General features: G+C 33.5%; 1 long non-coding RNA gene across 1 annotated transcript; it reads right to left on the reverse strand.

Moving 5' to 3' along the window:
• Positions 1-1,280: 1,280 nt before the first annotated feature.
• On the reverse strand, positions 1,281-19,540 carry LOC127704755 (uncharacterized). Its single transcript, XR_007983485.1, has 3 exons — positions 19,446-19,540; positions 13,613-13,704; positions 1,281-1,416 (listed from the first exon to the last, which is right to left on the reverse strand). It is a non-coding gene; the product is annotated as an uncharacterized LOC127704755 (long non-coding RNA).
• Between the last annotated feature and the right edge of the window lie 5,815 nt (positions 19,541-25,355).

Here is a 25,355-nt window from a genome sequence, read left to right on the forward strand (position 1 = left end):
CTCATAACCAATTTCTTTTAACTCAAATTTAGAGAAACCCAAACCTCTATATCACACAGGTTTTCAGCAGTATCATATTTTTTTCTTCAGTTCTCCACATTTTTTTTATTACTTTTTTCATTTTTCTTAAATATACTGCCGCGCCAACAAAAGATGTGTAATATAAAGGCTAGAGTTTTTTGGGGAAATTCTAATATTTTGATATTTCAGCATAATTTCACCTAAATTTTGGTGGCTACTTAAAAAGAATCTACTGAATAATTTAAGGGTTTTTAAAGATAAAGTTAAGGTCGATTTTTCCCATGATTCATAAACTAAAATTCAGCATGTAGTTAAACTGCAATAAGTCATCTGCAGACTTTATTTCTGGGAGCATGTGTATTAAAAAATAAAGGAAATAGATCTTCATCCTTATAAAACATACTTTAAACAATAAAGGTCTAATATAACAAATCTTATAACTAATTTCTTTTAACTCAAATTAAGAGAAACTCAAACCTCTATATCACACAGGTTTTCAGCAGTATCATATTTTTTTCTTCAGTTCTCCACATTTTTTTTTTTTACTTTTTTCATTTTTCTTAAATATACTGCCGCGCCAACAAAAGATGTGTGATATAAAGTCTAGAGTTTTTTGGGGAAATTCTAATATTTTGATATTTCAGAATAATTTTTTTTTTACTTTTTTCATTTTTCTTAAATATACTGCCGCACCAACAAAAGCATGTGTATTAAAAAAATAAAGGAAAGAGATCTTCACCCTTATAAAACACACTTTAAAAAATAAAGGTCTAATATAACAAATCTTATAACCAATTTCTTTGAACTCAAATTTAGAGAAACTCAAACCTCTATATCACACAGGTTTTCAGCAGTATCATATTTTTTTCTTCAGTTCTCCACATTTTTTTTTTTACTTTTTTCATTTTTCTTAAATATACTGCCGCGCCAACAAAAGATGTGTGATATAAAGGCTAGAGTTTTTTGGGGAAATTCTAATATTTTGATATTTCAGCATAATTTCACCTAAATTTTGGTGGCTACTTAAAAAGAAAAATAACTCAATAATTAGGGACTTTTTAACGGTAAAGTAGAAAGTTGATTCTTCACAGGATTCTGGATGTAGTTAAACTGCAATAAATCATCTGCAGACTTCATTTCTGGGAACATGTATATTTAGAAAATAAAGGAAATGGATCATCAGCCCTTAAAAACATCCTTTTTTTTTTAAATGTCTAATTTAACCAATCTCATTACCAATATCTTTAAGTCAAATTTAGAGAATCTCAAACCTCGCTACATCACAAAACTCTCAGCAGAACTGTCTTTTCAGTACAACATTAGATCTTCCATCTCAAAAGTTTCATCTACGGCTGTCCCCTCCATTATAGTTCCGCTCTATACCAAAAACATCATCTACAATATAAAAATAATTCAATTATTGAAAACTTTAGATTTGTAAACTACTGATATAATTGTAATAGGTGCCATATCCAACTTAGGATAAGCATCCAATATCATATAAAGTAAACAATATGTTTAAGCCTATCCATGTTAATAATGACTACACATTTTATAAAAACTTAATTGATCAATTTAAACAGAGTTAAAAGTATATGTCAAGTTTGAAATGATCTCAACACTTACAGATATTTAAACTGTGCTATGATATGAAGAGCCTTCGATATACCAAAGTCAATAAGGGAAATAACACATGTATTTTTTTTATTTCTAAGGTACGTTATGCTGGTTTCTGCAGTTGGGCCAAGTTTTGCTAAAAAATTTGAGACACTCATGTGCAATGCTCAGAACCAAAACTCGTAAAAAGTGTTCGAATTTGAGCTGTGAGTCACTTATTGTTCTAGAATTATGTCCCTTTATAACCTGGAAAATTGCACACTAATAGTGACATCAAATGCTCTCAAAAAGTATATTTGCTTAATCATAAACACGAAATATGTGAAAGTTTTGATTGATAAATACTCTTCATTAGCCAGAGACAAGAATAAGTCAGTTTTAGACAAGCGTAATAAGAATAAATATGAAAATCAGAAGAAGTGGTATATTGCCAATGAGACCATTCTCCACTAGAGACCAAAAGACATAGAAGTTAACAATAATAGCTATATTGGTCACCAAATAGCCTTCAACATTATGACAAATGTAAAACAAAAAAATTTAGATGAGAAAACTTGCAGCCTGATTTATATGTACAAATTTAACAATAGATGATAAAACAAATATGATATACAGCAAAAAAACAACCACCCCTATATTACAGGCTCCTGACTTGGGACAAGCACATTAAAATGCAGTGGGGTTAAACATGTTTGCTGGCATCCAATCCTCCCACTTACTTAATTGGGACAGTGGTTTAACAGCATAACATTATTATATTAAGAACAAGCTATAAGTGGTTTAACAGCATAACAAGAACAAACTATAACAAGAAATGATTGTAACAGGATGCTGTTACGAAGTCTCCCAAACGAAGCTACCATAATTCGTAATTCCCAGGGTCGCCTGATATTGGGCAACGTCCAGTGAAAATTGGTTTGGTCCAGTAAAGTTATATGCATTAGTGATGCCTGGGGACTAACCTTGTATATCATTCAAATCATCTTGGCATGACAAACCAGAATATATATGGTTTAGGGGTGGGGATCTCGACTATTTAGAAGATACTAGAACATTGGGGGTGGGGGGAACCCCTGGGGACTGACCGTATACGTCATTCAAATGTTCCAGACATGACAAATAGGAATATATATGGTTTAGGGGTGGGGATCTCAACCATTTACAAGATATTAGATCTTTCTCAAATGGCAGGGGGTTGGGATGACCCCTGGGGACTAACCCTGTATATCATTCAAACCATCATTGCATGACAAACCAGAATATATATGGTTTAGGGGTGGGGATCTTGACCACTTACAAGATATTAGAACTTTCTTAAATGGCAGGGGGTGGGGGTGATACCTGGGGACTAACCCTGTATTTCATTTGATGTGCTTTATCATGACAAACCAGAATATAAATGGTTTAGGGGTGGGGATCTCGACCATTTACAAAGATATTAGAACTTTCTCAAATGGCAGGGGGTCGGGATGACCCCTGGGGACTAACCCTGTATATCATTCAAACCATCTTAGCATGACAAACCAAAATATATATGGTTTAGGGGTGGGGATCTCAACCATTTACAAGATATTAGAACTTTCTTAAATGGCAGGGGGTGGGGGTGACCCCTGGGGACTAACCCTGTATTTCATTTGATGTGCTTTATCATGACAAACCAGAATATAAATGGTTTAGGGGTGGGGATCTCGACCATTTACAAGATATTAGAACTTTCTCAAATGGCAGGGGGTCGGGATGACCCCTGGGGACTAACCCTGTATATCATTCAAACCATCTTAGCATGACAAACCAGAATATATATGGTTTAGGGGTGGGGATCTCAACCATTTACAAGATATTAGAACTTTCTTAAATGGCAGGGGGTGGGGGTGACCCCTGGGGACTAACCCTGTATTTCATTTGATGTGCTTTATCATGACAAACCAGAATATAAATGGTTTAGGGGTGGGGATCTCGACCATTTACAAGATATTAGAACTTTCTCAAATGGCAGGGGGTCAGGATGACCTCTGGGGACTAACCCTGTATATCATTCAAACCATCTTGGCATGACAAACCAGAATATATATGGTTTAGGGGTGGGGATCTTGACCACTTACAAGATATTAGAACTTTCTTAAATGGCATAGGGTGGGGGTGATTTCTGGGGACTAACCCTGTATTACATTTGATGTCCTTTATCATGAAAAACCAGAATATATATGGTTTAGGGGTGGGGATCTCGACCATTTACAAGATATTAGAACTTTCTCAAATGGCAGGGGGTCGGGATGACCCCTGGGGACTAACCCTGTATATCATTCAAACCATCTTAGCATGACAAACCAAAATATATATGGTTTAGGGGTGGGGATCTTGACCACTTACAAGGTATTAGAACTTTCTTAAATGGCAGGGGGTGGGGCTGACCCCTGGGGACTAACCCTGTATTTCATTTAATGGGCTTTATCATTTAGAACATTTTAAAAAAAAATAAAATCCCATAGGGTTCTATAGTAAAACCCTCTTTTCTTTTTGCCCCTCAAAGTACCCCTTTATAAACCCCATTGCACAAACAAAACCCTGATTGCACCACTAGACATGTTAGTCTAACATATTGTGAAACCCTAAGTTAATCTGACAAGTGGTTTTGGAGAACGGGTGCGGACAAGTTCAAATTTAAAAGCGGCAGAAGAAGAAGAAGAAGAAGAAGAAGAAGAAGAAGAAGAAGAAGAAGAAGAAGAAGAAGAAGAAGAAGAAGAAGAAGAATAATAATAATAAGAACTGAGCAAAAACAATAAGTCTTCCCAAACTTCTTTCCAAATTTAAGGGCAACAACTCCTGTAAAGATTTAAAGTCTACTAATTATATCAGCAAAATTTGACTTGTTAGAAGGTCTTGTCTTGCTAATCATTTTTGATTATTTAAGTTTCTATCTATTATAATTTTTATCATATAATGCAAAATGCCAAATAAATGGTAAAATTCGTCATCAAAGGACAATCACTCCAATAAGGAGTATTTGGACAACTTCCGCCATTCGTCTTAATTGTAGATCTTGTCTTGATGATCATTTTTTGTTTATATAAGTTTCTTTTTATCTATTATAAGTTATAAGATATAAAACAAAAACGCAAAAAAAATTGTACAAATCGTCATGAAAGGGCGTTAACTCTAATCAGAAGTCAAATGACTATTTCATACTACCCTTCTGATCATTTTTGCAGTTTAAAGTTTCTCTCTGTCTATATAGTTTTCAATATAATAGGCAAATATGAAAAAATTCAAAACAAGAGGCTCTCAAGAGCCTGAATCGCTCATCTGTATTTTTTTGCTTAAATCTTTCATCAATGATTATTTTTGCTTTTCAATATATATTAATGAATGGCTTAAAACTTCCATTGAAATGTTTAAGTATCTGTCATATTTTCTTCAAAATCAAACAAACACATTTTACACAGATGTTTCAATTTAGCCACAGTGGCAATGTTTCTTGACGTACAAGAAAATAAAATACAAAATTTATACTAGATACTCTGAAACTCATTCATCCCAAGTTTGGTTTCAAAGGAGATTTTTTAAAGTAAGCAAACATTATCACTGAACTAGTATACATATTTGTTTAGGGGCCAGCTGAAGGACGCCTCCAGGTGAGGTAGTTTCTCGCTGCATTGAAGACCAATTGGTGGCCTTCAGCTGTTGTCTGCTCTATGGTCGGGTTGTTGTCTCTTTGACACATTCCCCATTTCCATCCTCAATTTAAAACTAAATAAATAAATTGTGAAAAATTGATTTTAAAGGGCAATAACTCCTTTATCTTTATCATTAATAATATTCAAGAAAATAACCAAAATCTGCAAAATTTCCTTAAAATTACCAATTAAATGGCAGCAATCCAACAATGGGCTGTTAGATTCATCTGAATATTTCAGGGCTGACAGACCTTGGCCTAATAAACATTTTTACCTCTCGTCAGATTAGCTCTAAATGCTTTGGTTTTTGAGATATAAGCCAAAAATTGCATGTTACCCCTACGTTCTATTTTTAGCCATGGTGGCCATGTTTTTTAATGAAACAGAAAATAAAACACAAACTTTCTTCTATTCTTTTATTTTATTTTTGGTGTTTTAAGGACACTTTTAAGCACTGCTTTTGGGCTATTTCGTGGCGGCCAGTTTTTATTGGTGGAGGAAGCCGGAATGCCTGGAAAAAACCACTGACCTTCGATAGGAAAACTGACAATCCTAGTCAATTAAGATTGGAGTCCAGTGCACCTGCACGAGCGGGGTTCGAACTCACAACCTCAGTGTTGACTGGCTAGTGATTACAGTAGTAACTACTCAAACCACTCGGTCACCGAGGCCCCCCAAACTTTCTTCTAGACACCCTTAGTATCATTCAGTTTAAGTTTGGTTGGAATTGGTTCAGTAGTTTCAAAGATGATGATTTTTTTAAAGAAAACATGACAAATAAATTGTGTAAAATTGTCCTTAAAGGGCAATAACTCCTTAAGGGGTCAATTGACAATTTTGATCATATAAACTTATTTGTAGATCTTACCTTGCTGAACATTTTTGCTGTTCACAGTTTATATTTATCATTAATAATATTCAAGATAATAACCACAAGAGTGCACACGCTGAAATGTCTCGCCTTCTTTACTAATCATTGATATTATGTTGATAGTCCTAAATATAAAGCTTTATTACAACTGTCACATAAACTTAACATTAACCAAGTAAACTAAACATTGACCAATGAACCATGAAAATGAGGTCAAGGTCAGATGAACCATGCTAGGCAGGCATGTACAGCTAACAATTCTTCCATACAACAAATAGAGTTGACCTATTGCTTATAGTTTAAGAAAAACAGACCAAAACACAAAAACTTAACACTGAGCAATGAACCTTGAAAATGAGGTCAAGGTCAAATAAAACCTGCGTGACTGCCAAATAGATCATAAAATATTTCCATACACCAAATATAGTTGAACTATTGCATACAGTATAAGAAAAACAGACCAAAACACAAAAACTTAACTATAACCACTGAACCATGAAAATGAGGTCAAGGTCAGATGACACCTGCCAGTTGGACATGTACACCTTACAGTCCTTCCATACACCGAATATACTAGACCTATTGCTTATAGTATCTGAGATATGGACTTCACCACCAGAACTTAACCTTGTTCATTGATCCATGAAATGAGGTCGAGGTCAAGTGAAAACTGTCTGACGGGCATGAGGACCTTGCAAGGTACGCACATACCAAATATAGTTGAACTATTGCACATAGTATTAGAAAAAAATACCAAAACTCAAAAACTTAACTTTGACCACTGAACCATGAAAATGAGGTCAAGGTCAGATGACACCTGCCCGCTAGACATGTACACCTGACAATCATTCCATACACCAAATATAGTAGACCTATGGCATACAGTATAAGAAAAACAGACCAAAACACAAAAACTTAACTATAACCACTGAACCATGAAAATGAGGTCAAGGTCAGATGACACCTGCCAGTTGGACATGTACACCTTACAGTCCTTCCATACACCGAATATACTAGACCTATTGCTTATAGTATCTGAGATATGGACTTGACCACGAAAACTTAACCTTGTTCACTGATCCATGAAATGAGGTCGAGGTCAAGTGAAAACTGTCTGACGGGCATGAGGACCTTGCAAGGTACGCACATACCAAATATAGTTATCCTATTACTTATAATAAGAGAGAATTTAACATTACAAAAAATCTGAACTTTTTTTTCAAGTAGTCACTGAACCATGAAAATGAGGTCAAGGACATTGGACATGTGACTGACGGAAACTTCGTAACATGAGGCATCCATATACAAAGTATGAAGCATCCAGGTCTTCCATCTTCTAAAATATAAAGCTTTTAAGAAGTTAGCTAACTCCGCCACCGCCGCCGCAGCCGCCGGATCGCTATCCCTATGTCGAGCTTTCTGCGACAAAAGTCGCAGGCTCGACAAAAAACTGTAAAATTTCCTTAAAATTACCCATTTAGTGGCAGCAACCCAACAATGAACACTTAAACCTATGTCAGATTTGATCTAAATGCTTTGGTTTTTGAGATATAAGCCAAAAGCTGCATTTTACCCCTATGTTCTATTTTTAGCCATGGTGGCCATGTTGTTTGACGAAACAGTAAATAAAACACAACCTTTATTATAGATACGCTAAGCATCATTCAGCTTAAGTTTGGTTGGAATTGGTTCAGTATTTTAAGAGAAGATGTTTGAAATAGTTTACACCAGACGGACGACGACAGATGACGACGGACGCCAAGTGATGACAAAAGCTCACCATTCCAAGCTAAAAACTGCAAAATTTCCTTAAAATTACCAATTCAGGGGCAGCAACCCAACAACAGGTTGTCGAATTTGTCTGAAAATTACAGGGCAAATAGATATTGACCTATTGAACAATTTTACCCTGTCAGATTTGCTCTAAATGCTTTGGTTCAGTGAAATAAGCCAAAATCTTCATTTTACCCTGATGTTCTAGTTTTAGCCATGGCGGCCATCTTGTTTGGCGGGCTAGGTCATTGGACACATTTTTAAAACTAGATACGTACCCAATGATGATTGTGGCCAAGTTTAGGTAACTTTGGCCCAGTAGTTTCAGAGGAGAAGATTTTTGTAAAAGTAAATGACGGACGACAGACAACCAACACATGTTGATTAAGGGGGTGAACTCATCAGATGGATACAAAGCATGAAAACACTAAAGACACAAACTACAGATCTGAGATTTATCCTAATTACTGAAAGCTAGTTCATAGCCAATAACTTTATAAATAAACTGCATGTTGACACAGATATGTCACCATTTTTGTAATTTTGATAGCTAAATGCAAATGTTGAAATTAAAATGGTTACCGTTAAAAGGCTTGTATAGTCTGCGGTTTTATTCTCCAAAATTGAACCTGCCGGACAAGGGTGCGGACTATAGAGTACAATAAGCAAGAAATAAAAAAAAAAAAAATGAATTCGCGAGGTGGCTTATGTTCCGCCATGTTTGTTTTTGATATTGTAGAGGGCACTTACTTTTCATTTTTAAAACTAATAATTTTACCTTATCTATATTAATAAGTTATTTTTAGTCAATATCAAATTAATACTGATAAATTTAAAAATTAAATGCTTCATTACGAATTTCTCGTTTCTTTTCACTGCATTGCTTAATATAAACTGGAATCTGCTTGAATGAAAAAAGGGAACGAAAAGAGTAAAAAAAGTCAACCGTAAACCAGCTTACAATGTGTAAACTACAAAAACGTAATCGGTTATTCTAATCCGTTTGACTTCTATAAATCTTCAGGCAGAAAATAATTCTTAAAAATTCATTTTTACAAATAAACATTTTTTTCTTGATGTATGTTAATGTATGATATATACGAACTCTGACTATGAATATCATAATTTTAGGCCAATAATCAAAAATGTTACCCATTAGGTCTCTATGTTACTCCTATTTTCTTTATATAAAATACTTGATGGGAGTATTAGTATGAATAGTGTAACAGCTTTCCATTCAAAACAAAAACATAAGACATGTGCTTTAAACCTGTTTCATAATATACCATGTGACTTTTCTCATTTAAATAACGCTGACCAGCAAACAAACTTGGACTTCATTGAAGTTTTATGTCATGTGATTACTGAACTTATTGTATACATGATTTTGTATTTTTCATTGTTCAATTTCTATGAGTAACCTTAGTAATAAAAAAATATTTTCCACTAGACATTACTAGTATAACATTTTTAAAAACTACAAAGTAGTTTTATGCAAAATTCAGTTTAGTAATTTTATTGAAAAGTTCCCCTTTTAAACAGTAAAGTTCTTTATGATTATATTTTATCTAGTTTTATTTTCATATTTTGAAAGTCATAAGCTGACTGTTTTTTCATGAAAAAAGTAAATATTAAATGTATATTCTGTAAATTATGACTTATTGGTGAAACTTTTTAGAGGCTCTTCATTTTGTTAATACTGTCATCATGCTTTAAGCATGAAAAGCTTGCTTATATTCTTTTATAAGATAAATATATAAATATATAATCAAATTAAGGTAACAAAAATTAAAAATTTGGTAAGAAATAAAAACAAAATAAAACATCTGATTATAATATTTTCCCCCACAAATAGCATATTAATCCAGATACACTTGTACTGGTCCCACCCACCTCCTCATGGGTTTCTGAGAGAATTACATGTAATGAATGTGTGTATGTGATATGCATCCAGCAGGCAAAGGCTATACTCTGGTCCATGCCCATAACACAATTGGATGTAAGACCAGACCCTGAAGAGCTCATGTTTACTGAAGCCAAACAGAATCTCGTACCTTAACCGTTATGCACAGGCTGGACCAGATAAACAAATATAAGTTGAAATGAGACAAAATACTGGTTTGGGCAAACTAACCACAGTTTTATTAATTTCTTTCATTATATAATAAACAATGCCAATGAACAATGAAAGAATCATAAAAAGTTAATTGTTTCGCAAATATCAATTCACTGATAAGTCTGTGGTACTCCATACAAGAAGCTAAAGGCAAACAACTGTGGTTATCAATATGAAAATGGAAACTAAACTATCAATACACAAATAAAAAAAAACAAAAACAAAAACAAAATCTACAAATAGGTGCCACATATAATGAAAACATATAGTCATGAAAAACAAAATCAACATACATACAAGTATTGCGAGGGATGTGGCGGGTGGGAGTAAAATTGAATTGTAACTGGAATATGAAAAGCAGCCTGCATACGCTTTGCAAATTCAAAAGTGATCAAGAGCGCGCTTGTGGTAAAACAAAGACTGCAATTAACAATCTGATTGGACAATTTAAATGAATCAAGAACAATGATTGGCTAGCATCCTAGATACCAATCATACCAATTAGTAAAAGATTAGGGCTGCAGAAATTATGATTTCAATCATGATTGGATAAAGGGAACTTCCTGGAGACGGTAATTAAATAAGTAAGCAAAATGCTATATCCAAGTTCCCTCTGTATTAATACTTAATTTAATGAAAATATCACATTAATCCAGATACACTTGTACTGGTCCCACCCACCTCCTCATGGGTTTCTGAGAGAATTACATGTAATGAATGTGTGTATGTGATATGCATCCAGCAGGCAAAGGCTATACTCTGGTCCATGCCCATAACACAATTGGATGTAAGACCAGACCCTGAAGAGCTCATGTTTACTGAAGCCAAACAGAATCTCGTACCTTAACCGTTATGCACAGGCTGGACCAGATAAACAAATATAAGTTGAAATGAGACAAAATACTGGTTTGGGCAAACTAACCACAGTTTTATTAATTTCTTTCATTATATAATAAACAATGCCAATGAACAATGAAAGAATCATAAAAAGTTAATTGTTTCGCAAATATCAATTCACTGATAAGTCTGTGGTACTCCAAACACTTGCCCAAACCAGGTACAATGTAGGAATAAAGTAGTGATATGTTAAATAGAAAGTTTAAGTGCATTAGCAAAAGTTTTCATAACATGCAATCTGTAGGAAGGAGAGGGGTCCAAATAACCCTTATATGCATCACTTTTCCAGTCTCCCTGAGACTGAATTAGTTCCCCTGGAACACCACACTGAAAAGCAAACGTGGCACCTCCTCTACGAAAACTATGTCCAGAATAAAGCGAGGCGTCAAAACCAATAACTGATAGGACAGTTTTAAGCCTAGCCAAAAACACTGCATAGGTTAAGGGGATAGTATCTTCCCCATGTCGATATAAAAAGGCCGGAGTAGGGGTTTCAATCTGATTGGACAATTTAAATGAATCAAGAACAATGATTGGCTAGCATCCTAGATACCAATCATACCAATTAGTAAAAGATTAGGGCTGCAGAAATTATGATTTCAATCATGATTGGATAAATGGAACTTCCTGGAGACGGTAATTAAATAAGTAAGCAAAATGCTATATCCAAGTTCCCTCTGTATTAATACTTAATTTAATGAAAATATCACCTTTGTAGATACATTGCAAGTTCATTTATAAAATCATATAAAACCAGTTTTCATGACATGTACAATGTATGATGTCCTTTGATATTTAAATGACTTAAGTCACATGGTACAATGAAACAGGTTATTAAAACACATGTCTAATGTTTTTGTTTTGAATGGAAGGCTGTTACACTATTCATACTTACTCCATCAAGTATTTTATAATTAGACAAAAATAGAAGTAACATAGAGACCTAATGGGTAACTTTTTTGATTATTGGCCCAAAATTACAATATTCATAGTCAGAGTTTGTATATATCATACATTAACATACATAAAAAAAAAACTGTTTATTTGCAAAAATGAATTTTTAAGAATTATTTTCTGAAGATTTATAGATTAGTCAAACAGATAATATTCGTTCCGTTTAGGTGTTTCATACAGACGAATATGTTTTGTATTAGCTTAAGACCCTTCAAACATTAATGTGATAGATATATTAAACATTGTTTTACACAAGGATATGCATGCATGGAACTGCTTTACTTTCAAAGTTGTATTATAGTGATATCTGTTAAGTACGGATTTCGACTCACACTGTTTTTATTTTCTTTTACATGTGCTATTCAAACTTCCGGTTTAAACATACACAGGTTTCTAAATTGTTTATTGTGTGATTTTGACTTACTTTACCGCAGTTTCATTAGACATTTTCCAACAGTTACAAATAGTTTTTTTTACCTGAAATTTAGTGAGGAGAAGGGGGTGTGGACAATGTACCAGTGCAAACATGACTGAAGGTGCAGGGCCAAATATAAACCTCCATGGAAAAGAGAAATGCTAATGCTTATGTTAACTGTTGACACAGAGACATGTCTTGCCTTTCAGCATAAAATTCAGAAAAAGACAATTTGATGGACAGCAAGATTGCTTATTAAATCAGTCACTAGACCAAGATCAAGTGGGCAGGGCTTGGAAATGGTCGACAAACACAGAGATGGACAGACAGTTATGTAACTTTATAGAAAATATCGTTGTTTATTGTAACTTTGAATTATTTAGCAATTTTCAACGTTCGTTTTTCTGCTTAAGTTACACATATATATATATATATATTGATAGGAACTGATAGAAATGCGACTTCATACAAAATATCATTGATGTATCACAAATAGATCTTATATCAAACTGACTTAAGCAGAACAACTTAACATTGAAAATTGCTATATTAATTCAAAGCCCCTAGGAGCTAGGGTCAGGGCCTCAAAATAGTCGTCAAACTGATATATGTACTGATAGTAAAGCGACTTCATACAAAATATCATTAATCTAGCACAGTTAGTTCCTTTCAAACTAACTTCAGCAGAAAACTTAACAATTGTTGACGCCAGAGCCGAAACTGTCATTGTCGCCAGAAAAACAATCCCTGTGTTTTACTTTCCATGACTTTCGTCACAAGAGAGGCTTTAATGCACATTCACAGATAAGACAAATCAACTGTGCAAAATTTTGTTGGGTTTGGTTTGTGCATTCACAGAAAATTGTGGACAAAAAACACAGATGGACAAATTGAAAAATAAAGGGATCCCTCGTCCTATTGGAAGCTAGGCCCTAATAATAGTTTACACTTCTCTGTATTGCATGCTCAATTGAAGCTTGATACTGTCTAAATTTCAGAATTAAATTTGGTATTCCAAAAACTGATGAAAACGAGGACTCAGATGAACTGACATATTCAACCAACAAACCCTCCTTCCTTCCATTGGACGTGGAAATAAATTCATATTTAACACTTTAATAATATACCATAAATGAGTAAATAGAGAGATTGTTACTCATTTAAAGTATTATATACCCTTTTTGGCAGGTTGTCCCTGCTGCTATTACTGACCAACCTGGAAGACTTTGCATTTAAAGTTAGGAGACAATGAGTGAATTACAAAAGATGCTTACCATGAAACAACCTGCCATTTCCATCATCTTTTATAGTGTTGCCTGCCAGTGTTTTGTTTAATGTGGCTCATTACAAACACTGAACTGGAAGCCTGAAAACAATGATTCAAACAGTCAGTAAATATTGACACAAATAATGAAATTATTCTATTATTATACAATTGGAGACAATTCTTTAATTTCCAACACTCTGTAAAAGGTTGGGACCAAACCCCATATATGGTGACATTATTTGTATAGTGATCGATTTCCTTAACCTCCTACAGCTGATTAAAATTATCCCTCTGTAATGAGATATATTTGTTGAGCCTGTATTTAAGCAGAAAATGGCAAAACAAGAGCATTTTCTACTTAATATGGCAATAACCTGCCATATTCGATGCACCAATTGATGTATACCTACTTTATTTAATATGCACATGTCTATTTTACTGCTAAAGTGACTGAAAATACAATTTATTTTTCACCACATATCTGTTATGATCAGGTAAATTCTACTCAGTTATGCCTCAATGAACAAATTTCTATTGTTAGATTTTGAACAGATATATCATGTTTAGGAGGGGTATTTGCGAAAAATACCAGTCGAGAGAATGTTAAATTTCGCGAGCCGTAAGGCGAGGGAAATTCATTCTCAAGACTGGTATTTTTCGCAAATACCCCTCGAGAACATGCTATATCTGTTTAATTACACTGAATGTTAACGTACAAAACGCATTGATGATCGTGACATTACAAGCGTCCAGTCGGATAGAGTATTTTTTGGCAAATACCACGGCAGAGAGGGTAAAAAAGGATTATCCTTTTTGCATATACCCCGACGCTGTTTAAAAATGAACAATATTCATTTGATAAAAGTAAATTGGTGAAAAATACACTGGCTATCAACCAATCAAAACCCAGGATTCTTACATAAGGTGTAATTAAACATAAAATTCAATGGTCAACTTTATATTTCCCTATTGTTGTTGGTTAGGTGTTCAGGTACAATAGATTGTAAGTTAATGTTTTCACGTTAGCTGAAAACTAGTGGTCCAAATTTGTAGCAACCTGCAATAATTGACCGGTCAATAATTGATACCTTTTCATAGACTAACTGATACAGACAGAGATTGTAGCTAGAAAAGCACTTTAGCCATTTTTCTGCTTTAAATCAACTTTAAACAAATATAGGTATATACCACCATTGAATTTCCCCTATTAGTCTTTGTTAAATTTGCACTTTTCAAAAAATTGTGCAGAATTTTAATATCTTTATTTCAAATAAAAAAATACTTGGCATGAGAAAAGTTTTATCCTGTCCAGTACTATAGAAAAAATTTCAAATAACATTTCAATGCGTATAAGAAAATAACCATCACCAGTGATCAGGAAGGACGTGCGCCTTGCGCCAATCGACCAGAAATGGCGCATAGAGTGACAAATGTAAGCGCCCGCGTGGCGCATGATATTTTTCACTTCGTTTTGAAACGTAGTGATATCGTCAAATGGATTTCCGATCGTATTTCGTGCCGCCATGTGTGAGTACACAACTGTGTAGTGTTTACTCCAATGATAGGAGCACTTATATATTTTTGGGACGTCTCGGGTGTTTTCCTATGGTAATAATAGCAACATTAAACAACTTTAAATTTGTGAAGATTGGCTAGTACAGGCGAGAATTATTCTCATAATAATCTTTTAAGTAAGCTTGCTATTATTTCGATTGAAAAACCCAAAAGCTTTTTTATGAATGGTATAGTATTTGTCTCCATAAAAGGGGCTTAACTGTCCTTGACAATTTTTTTGGTCTTTGGCTCATTTTGACATTTTGTAAACATGCCTTCAGCAAATTGTTGTTGTGTCTTATCAATTAACGTTGCTCTGTACTGTTATTCTTGTCATCGTGATGAAGTAATAATAATACAAGTGCAGAGGAAATGCCAGAAACGTCCTTTAATTCGGAACGTCTGGAATAAGTATGGTATCGACGAAGACCCAAATTTAATGTAAAAAAAACATGAACATGAACAAGGGAACAGTACCAGTTTTAACATTGTAAATAAAGGTTATCGTAGATATTGCCCGGTTTGGAAGAAGTTATTGTATATTCATTGAAATTGAAATTACAAAATCACAGGAACAATATCCATGATATTAATTAGAATCATACTTGTAAGTACAGTGAAATATACACTTTTTAAATTTTTTTTTATTGTAAAAGAATGGCCCACTCATTTGACAACATGGCCCATTGATTCTAAAAATGGCCCATTGAATTTATTTTTGGGGAGCCCTGGGCCCATAGAGAAAAAATCCTTCCAGATCACTGCATCACTGGAAGTTAAACAATCAAATTTTCACCTCTTTTTTTCCTCATGTACAAGCTTTAGTAACCATGTAACAGCCAGTTTCTAAAATATTCAATAGAAACACCAAATAAAAAAAATAATGGTGCTTTGAAACAGCCAAGATATATGTTTATGACTCAGACATTTTTTATTGCAATGAGATGTAGGATTTATTTCCTTCAACTGTCAAATTCAAGGGATTATTTTTATTTCCCTTTTTCATATATGCAACCAGATGAACCATGATTTGATTGTTTTAAACCTTTATACCTCCAGCCCTCTAAAGAAGGATAATTTTATTCACTTATGCAAGTATTATCACCATACAAGTTGTTTGGTCCCAACATGTGCAAGACAAAAAGAAGCTAAGTGTTTATTTCCCTTAGTCCCTTAGGGAAGATAGATACTAGACGAACTGATGACTATATATATTATAACGCTTTTCATTGTGAAAATCAAATAATCCTGGAGTAACATTCTTTACTCACAAAAGATTTAGAAATTACAAACTAAAATTGATCTTGTCTTTATATTGCTGCAGTGTCACATCACTCAAATGACACTACTGCATGTCCAGATTTTTAAACAAAATTAATTCTAGGATTTCTAAATAAATATATATACATGTATATCTTACATTTGATTCTTTTCGTAAGCATAAATAATGTAATTTTAGATCATATATGTTTTCAACAATGTCGAACAAAGTGAACTTTTCAATTTTAAATCATTATTTAACTGTTAATCATCCAAAGTCTATAAAAGTTATGAATATTAACAGAAAATAAACAGCTGCGCCATAAGCGCATGATACAGCTGTCGTCTTGTGTGTGAATTTTTATGCAATAATCATAAATAGTTTCTGACATACGGCGCGACATGCGAAAACTCCCTTTTTTTTTAACAAAAAACTCAATATCTCTAAAACAAAATTTTGAATCAAAACCAAAAAGTATACAGATCTTAAGATTAATATAACTAAGAAGTGTGTAAAGTTTTAAGCAATAATCATAAATTGTTTTTGAGATATGGCGCGACATGTGAAAACCCCCCTTTTTTTTACAAAAAACTCAATATCTCTAAATAAAAATTTGAATCAAAACCAAAAAGTAAACAGATCTTTAGATTAATATAACTAAGAAGTGTGTAAAATTTTAAGCAATAGTCATAAATCGTTTTTAAGATACAGCGCGACATGTGAAAACCCCCCTTTTTTTTACAAAAAAATCAATCTCTCTAAAATAAAATTTTGAATCAAAACCCAAAAAGTATACAGATCTTTAGATTAATATAACTAAGAAGTGTGTAAAATTTTAAGGAATAATGATAAATCGCTTTTGAGATACGGCGCAACATGTGAAAAACCCCTCCCCCTTTTTTTACAAATACTCAATAACTCAAAAATAAAATTTTGAATCATCACCAAAATGTATACAGATCTTAAGATTAATATAACTAAGAAGTGTGTAAAGTTTTAAGCAATAATCATAAATTGTTTTTGAGATACGGCGCGACATGTGAAAAAAAAACACACACCTGTTTTAGTTATTAAAGTCCTGTAACTCAAAAAGTTTTTATCTTATTTTCACCAAAAAGTATACAGATCGTTTGACCATCATAAGAAACAACTATGTTAAGTTTCATGAAATTTGGATAAGTTGTTCTCAATTAAGTTACGGAGCGATAGGTTTAAGCTGGACAGACGGGCGGACAGACGACATTTGTATACATAAAATTTTGACATGGGGCGTATACAAAGAATCAAATGTTTGCTCTGCCATAAAAATCCAATTTTCCAAATTGAGAAACATTAAGATAGGACATAGGACCAAAGAAGCACCCGTCTTGGGACAGGCACATTAAAATAATATAAGAGTTACCAACTTACATGTACCACACTATTATCATAGCACACTGTGGACAGTAAGCTAGCAAATGCCCTTAAAGTGCTATGAGATGCACCAACATTGTACTTGAAGAATGAAAATATGATGAGTACAGTTCACAAAACAAAATGTACATGAAAGGAGAAGGCCGGGGCATTAAGACCCGGTTTTGCCCCAAAAAAACTATTCAAATTTAATTGCACATGTTTGGGAATGCATAAAATCAAGAAATATAAATGAATTATATTAAGATTTTTGATGTTATGACGTCACATTTTATGAAAACAAAGAAAACTGCTAACTTTGTGCAGTTTTCCGTCAATATTTCCTTTAAAGAAACATCATACACAGGCAAGAAACAATAAAATAATTTGAGAGAAGCTCTATCATAACCATTGACATATATTCTAACCAAATATAAAGTTGTTTCTTGGATAGATATAAGATATGTGGTACGAGTTCAAATGAGATGCACACAATTATCATGCATATACTTTCCCTATCTTATATTGACTTAAAAGTTGATGTAAAACAAGGAAAGTCAAGAAATTGTACAAAATATATACATTTAGTCTGAGTCTACTATAACACGTGTTACGGTAGGTCTTTTCATCACTGAACACCACCGCACACCGCTGAACACATTAAAATACCATCTAACACACATAAATATATTGTTTTCATCTTTATTTATATATTTGATAAATTCTGAACGAGAATGGATATGTTTATACATATATATACTCAAATTAATAAGAAATGATAACAAGAGAACCAAAAAGAACAGTCTTGCCGGGCTGTTGTCAGAACAGATACTTTCAAGTCTAACAGTTTTTATATATAATTATTGTGATAATTTCAAATTAAATAAAATGTTTTAACTTATTTGAACAATTTACATCTAATTATTGAAAAGTAAAGACCATAAGATAATAAATTACAAGGAAATACAGACAATGTAAATCTGGAAAAAAATATTGCTGGATCCGGAAGTGTTTTTTTTTTTTATTTGTTTTGATTCTCAACTTAAAACATCACTAATGCACATAAAAATGTGAAGAACATGACCGTAGGATTAAATTTTACGCAATTTAATTGATTTTATTGTGTAACATTACTATTTTTCTTAAAGGGTTAGTGGTCTTTTTGGGAGTTCGGTGGTGTTTGATGGTGAAAAGACCGACCCAATGTGTTATAGTATTCTCAGATGTAGTTTGTTGGCATGGTAACTCGTTAAATGTTGAATTTGTTAATATTATTTTCACTTTCAAATTTGTACACCTTAACAAATGATAAAGTTTCCTGCATTTTGAGTTTCAGAATAGCTGAAATTTTTATCTCGTCGTGTGCAAGATTATTTACTTTCAGCTTAACCAGGCCAGGATTTTCATTTTCAAAATCCTTCTGCCCCTGCTGCGGGACAGAGATTACAACTAAAAAAAATGCAGGACAAAATTTTTCATTCTAGTCCCCCATAAAAATCAAATGGCAGCTCCCTTAGAACTTTTAGCTGATCTATAAACTTTTAGTTTTGAGATGAACATTAAAAATAAACAAAGTTGTCAAAACATTGGATGTTGCAATGGTAAAATGTTCCCTTTCATTTAATAAACTCACTGTAACTATGTATTTGTCACTGAATCTTCGTCATAAAACTTTTTATCTAGGAGCAAAAGGTATAACATCTTTCTCGTATGTCATGAAATACAATATGGACGACGTTTAAAGCGCGCGAAACAGGACAGCCCGGGGCTAGATTTAACCAAAAATTTTATTAATTACATTCATTGATTTTAACCAATAATAAAAAAATACAAAATCAATCATTTTTGCTCACACATATTTTATATTTTTTAAATCGTTTCTTTCTTCTTTTTTTCATCGTAAAAAAATATAATTTAGATTTGACCTTGAACTGTGCACACAGCTCACCTGTGCTATGTTGTCGTTGTTAAGAAATCGCAATTTATCCAGGGACAACCTTCTTTGGTCTATGGACATTGGTTAATTGTTCCTTCAGCCATGAGGGACAAGCTAGGCGAGCGTAAAATGGGAGTAACCGACCATTTATCTTTTAAAGGGCATGGGTTTGTTTTGAATAATTATTTCTTGACGGAGAGAAAAAAAAATGCAGAAGGGATGCATTTCCATCGAAAATTACGGAAATAATCAGTAAGGTGTAAATCACTCACCTGCTGATACGGCACCTGCTGATTTTGCAACATCAGCTGGCGATACGGCACCTTTTGGGAAAAATTTGATTTGCCTCCCTTTGCACAGTATCTAAGTTTTCAGAGAATAACTAAACGAGATGTGTGCTCCCACAACCATTTTGAAATTACAAATATATCCACAAATGTATTTTTCACAAAAAGATTTAATATACATCTCTTTTCTTCTCATTTTAAACTTATTCAAATTGTTTTTGGTCAGGATTTATATGAACTAAGATGGGGGGGGGGGGGTAGGAGGGGTATTGATCCCGAAATCCTGGGCTTAAAAACATGGAATCCCGAGGTCCCGAATTTAAAATTTTTTTAATCCCGACATCCCGAAATTCGAAAAAAGAATTCCCGGATCCCGAAAGGATCAATCCCGAAATCCCGAGCTTAAAAACACCCAACCCCGGAGTCCAGATAAAGGTCCTACCCCCCCCCCCCCCCCAAATTAATATTTAGAAAATGTAAGTATTTTTCATTGGCTTGGTAGTTTAAATATTATGTAAACTATAAGCTAAAAAGACTAAGATATAAATTTTGTTTTAAATATATTTTTATATAACTATACAAATAATGATGCCTGCCGTGTCATATGCATAATGAAGTTTTGGACGGAGTTTATACAATAGAGAATAATAGACAAAGACCACAGAATAGACACACAAAAAAAGGAATAAAAATAATAGGATAAAAATAGAGATTAATATGTAAACTAAAACAAAAAGAATTAAAATGTAAATTTCGTTCTGAATTTTTTTATCATAACTAGACAAATCGTGATGCCTGTCATATACATGAATGAAGGTTTGGGTAGGGTGTTGAGAGAGAATAATGTTAAAAAGACTACAGAATGGACTAAAAATAAACAGAAAAAAAGAGAATAATGTGATGCTGAAATTTGAAGAATAGAGAATAAATAATAGGGTACTAACATATACAGAATAGAAAAAAAAACTGGGGTGCTAAAATACAACGAACATATAGATAGAGCAGGAGCGATTTTTTTTTCTATTTGAATTAATTGTCCAAAAAAAAGAATTGCTCTACGAAATAACTGTGTTCAATTTATTTTAGAATTCTTTGACTGCACTACCTAGTACTCATCCCGTTATTATGATCCAAATTCAAAGGCTTTGTCTTTCGGCCTCTTTTATTTATCTTCTTTTAAACTATGATAATAATGATTAAAAAAACGGTAAAATAACTAAAAAACTCTCTGTGTATGACACTTCGAATAAAATTATATTCACCTGCTTAAAAAATCGCGTTTATAATATAAATTCCACTTCCGCTAATCGAAATTGAACGTAAAAACTTAACACATTTCGTAATCACGACAATTGTGTTAAAAGAGGTAAAAATCTGAAGCTCAGTAGATTGTTCAACAAAAACACACTTGTATAGATCCACAAATATTTCCGTGTAATGAAAACCAAAAATGGACTTCTGTGATTTACCTATTCCATTTGAATAATACATCAAGACAAATTTAAAAATTTAGATTTGTCATTGAATGTCTTTTAATTTTACACCCTTATCATCAAGTTTAGTTCTACATTAATTAGAAAAGGCTTGCAATCTTCGATGTATTAAAGACATTTAAGAAAAAATATATACCATCTTTTATTTCTTTTTTTGCAGTTTTAAATCTTTCAATAAAATTGAAAATGAAATGGGGAATGTGTCAAAGAGACAACAACCCGACCAAAGTGCAAAAACAACCGAAGTCCACCAATGGGTCTTCAACAAAACGAGTAAATCCCGCACCCGAAGGCGTGCTTCAGATGGCCCTTAAACAAAAACTAGTTTAGTGAGAATGGAGGCCATATTAAATTCAAGACATACAAATAAACTAAAATTCAAAATCATACAAGACTAACAAAGGCCGGAGACTCCTGACTTGGAACAGGCGCAAAAATGCGGCGGGGTTAAACATGTTTTGTGAGATTTCAACCCTCCCCCTATACCTCTAGCCAATGTAGAAAAAACAAACACACAGCAATACATACAGTTAAACTCATTTAAAAAAATCCGAGTCCGATGTCATAATAGGTAACAAAAGAAACTAAGCAAAATGACAATAATACATAAATTAATAAAGAACTACAAGAAGTTACTAACATGCCAGCTCCAGACTTCAATTAAACTGATTGAAAGACTTCATATGTCTTCATCATTTCAATGTCTATTTCTAATTAATGTGCAATTATAGTCGACATTTAAAAATCTTTAAATAAGAAGACAATCGAAATAAATCAAGACCAATACATTAGGGGTTATAGTTAAGTCCAGGAAAGTAGCTAATAGATATAAGAAGATGTGGTATGAGTGCCAATGAGACAACTCTCCATCCAAGTCACAATTTATAAAAGTAAACCATTATAGGTCAAAGAACGGTCTTCAACACGGAGCCTTGGATCACATCGAAATATAGGCTATAAAGGGCCCCAAAAATTACTAGTGTAAAACCATTCAAACGGGAAAACCAACGATCTAATCTACATAAAAAACGAGAAACGAGAAACACTTATGAACCACATCAACAAACGACAACTACGGAACATCAGATTCCTGACTTAGGACAGGTGAAAAGAATTGCAGCGGGTTTAAACGTTTTAATGGTACCAAACCTTCACCCTTATCTGAAACAATAGTGTAACATCACAACATAGAAAGACACACTATAAAATATCAATTAAATTGGCTTAACTCAATCAAAAGACATATTAACACAACAAGTCTTTATAGCGAGTTAGCTAAGTCGTTTTAACGAGTTAGTTAAGTTGTTTAATCGAGTAAGCTAAGTCGTTTAAACGAGTTAGCGGTGTTGTTAAAACGAGTTAGCTAAGTCGTTAAAACGAGTTAGCTAAGTCGTTACAACGAGTTGTTAAGCAATTATAACGAGTAAGATAAGCTTAGTTGTTATAACAAGTTTGCTAAGTCGTTATAACGAATTAAAATTAAAACTTCACCTTGACAGAACCGGCTTCCGTAGGCTTTCATACTGCGACATATGTACTTTCACGGCACTACAATCTGTCGATACCTATATTCTGGTATTGCATAAGGTCATGTTAATGACGTCTTTACACTAAATCCATTGGAATTTGGATGTGACCTAATTGATATTTAAGTCTTAGATACATGAGCTTTTTATTAGTTGTTATTGGCTTTGAACTTGATGTTAGTAACTGTGAGTACTATCAGATCTGAGTGTCTTTTTGTTGTTAGGGATGAGGGATGGATAAATACCCTCCCGCGTCTGGTCTGTGTTTTTGATTGATGCTTTTCTGCATTGTATCGATCTGTTGAGTTAATTCTTTGCAACTGATTTTTCTAGATTGTTCTTATGTTGTGCTGTTACAACACTGTCCCAGGTTAGGGGAGGGTTGAGCTCTCACCAACATGTTTAACTCATCATATACTCTATGTGCCTGTCCCAAGTCAGGAGTCTGTAGTTCAATGGTTGTCTTTGGTTCATGTCAGTCTTATTTGTTTTTCGTAAACGCGAAGTCGAAAATGCGAAAATGCAAAGTCGAAAATGCGAAAACGCGAAGTCGAAAACAGAAATTTGAAAACACACGAAAACGCGCAAAAACACAAAGTCGAAAACGCGAATGGTTTCACAAAACGCGAATGGTTTCACCAAGCGATTTTTACGTTTTTGCGTTTTAGCTTTTTCTTGTTTTCGTGTTTTAGCGTTTTTGCATGTTTGACTTCGCGTTTTCGCTCTTTACAATATGAAAAGCGAAATCACGAAAACACGAAATTGCCTTAACTGGCCACCATACCAATGAAACAACTCTCTACAAGAGACACAGAAACTATCAACTACTTTAGTTGTAATTTCTCGAAACAGTGCCACACACGTACCTCGTGAAAAAAAAAAATGCGGTTTCAATACGTTAGTTTACGCAATGGGTGCATGAGGGTGATGGAGAGTCCTTCAATTCTGTATTCTTTAATTTTCTATGCCATTTTTCTCTATTCTTTATTCTTTCTTTTTTAATAAGGAGTGACAAAGGGACAACTATCAACGCGATTTCAAATGAATTGGACGCAAACAATCATAGGCAACCATACGGCCTTTATTCTCTATTCATTATAATTTAGCAACTCGTTATTCCCTAGTCTGTAAACCCCCCATCCACATCCTCATAACTTGTTCCAAAAATGCCAAGCATGATATTAAGTCGCAAAATAAATCTTACCATAATCATAAAAATGTAAGTATATAAGGATCTATGGTATATTAGACAAGATAACCGGTGCATTTGCTTATAAATGGCACCTAGAACCAGATGCATTTCTTTGACAGAACAAGTGTATTATACATATACAGACATCCCATGCTTCCTATATTTCATTGTCCATTTTGAAATGGTAAATAGTTAAAATCCGAATGTAATCTGTGTAAAAAGTGAAAAGTTCTGAAATCTAATCAAAATTTACGTGAACGACTTCGCGTATCGTTACCATTGGTAAACCGAACATTTCAATATTTTCATCAAATCACGTTCACGGTTTAAAGTTTTTAGTTTACATTTTTCAAGCAGAATAAATTATCACCCCCCCCCCCCCCCCCGCGACTAAAAAAATCATTGTTACATTTCTGTATTCTTTAATTTTTGGGCCGTTTTTCTCTAGTCTTTATACTTTTTATCCATCATCCTCTATTCCTCATATTTTAGCTTCTAATTATTGTCTATTCTCTATTTGTTTGGTCTATTTTTTTCTCTATACTTTATATTTCTTTGTCCATTCTTCTCTTTTCTGTAAACCCTTGCCAACACCCTCGTGTGCCTATTAATCAAATTTGTTCTGATTGATTGATTGATTGTTGGTTGCTTAACGTCCAGTGGCAAATATTTCATGCATATTCAGGACGAGAACAAGTTAACAATAAATAAAATAGGTAGGTCCTGCAATAGAGGCCATCCGGAATGATGGTCGGGGAAATTTGGACTGCCACTGGAAAATGAGGGTATTATGACCAGGTTGTTGGTCACCTCTGTCATATTAATTAGTTTCGGGGGAAACTAGCGGTAGTTTAGATAAAGTCCAAGTCGCTGGAAAGTTTACATATTTATTTCGCATCCATATATTTCAATCATAAAAACATAACTGAATAACAACATAAAAGCAAATATAAAATACAAATTCAAAAGCCTGATTGACATGCGTAAAATGAACCAATCAAAATATCTTTTTATCAAATAATATAAATTCGCGTTTTGCAGAAAGCGGGGATTACGGATTAAAAACATGTTTCGTATAAGTTTGTCAAGAATGGCTTTCGGCAGTTATC

The sequence above is a fragment of the Mytilus californianus genome, unplaced genomic scaffold (genome assembly GCF_021869535.1).
Source record: "Mytilus californianus isolate M0D057914Y unplaced genomic scaffold, xbMytCali1.0.p SCAF_6, whole genome shotgun sequence".
NCBI lineage: Eukaryota > Metazoa > Mollusca > Bivalvia > Mytilida > Mytilidae > Mytilus > Mytilus californianus.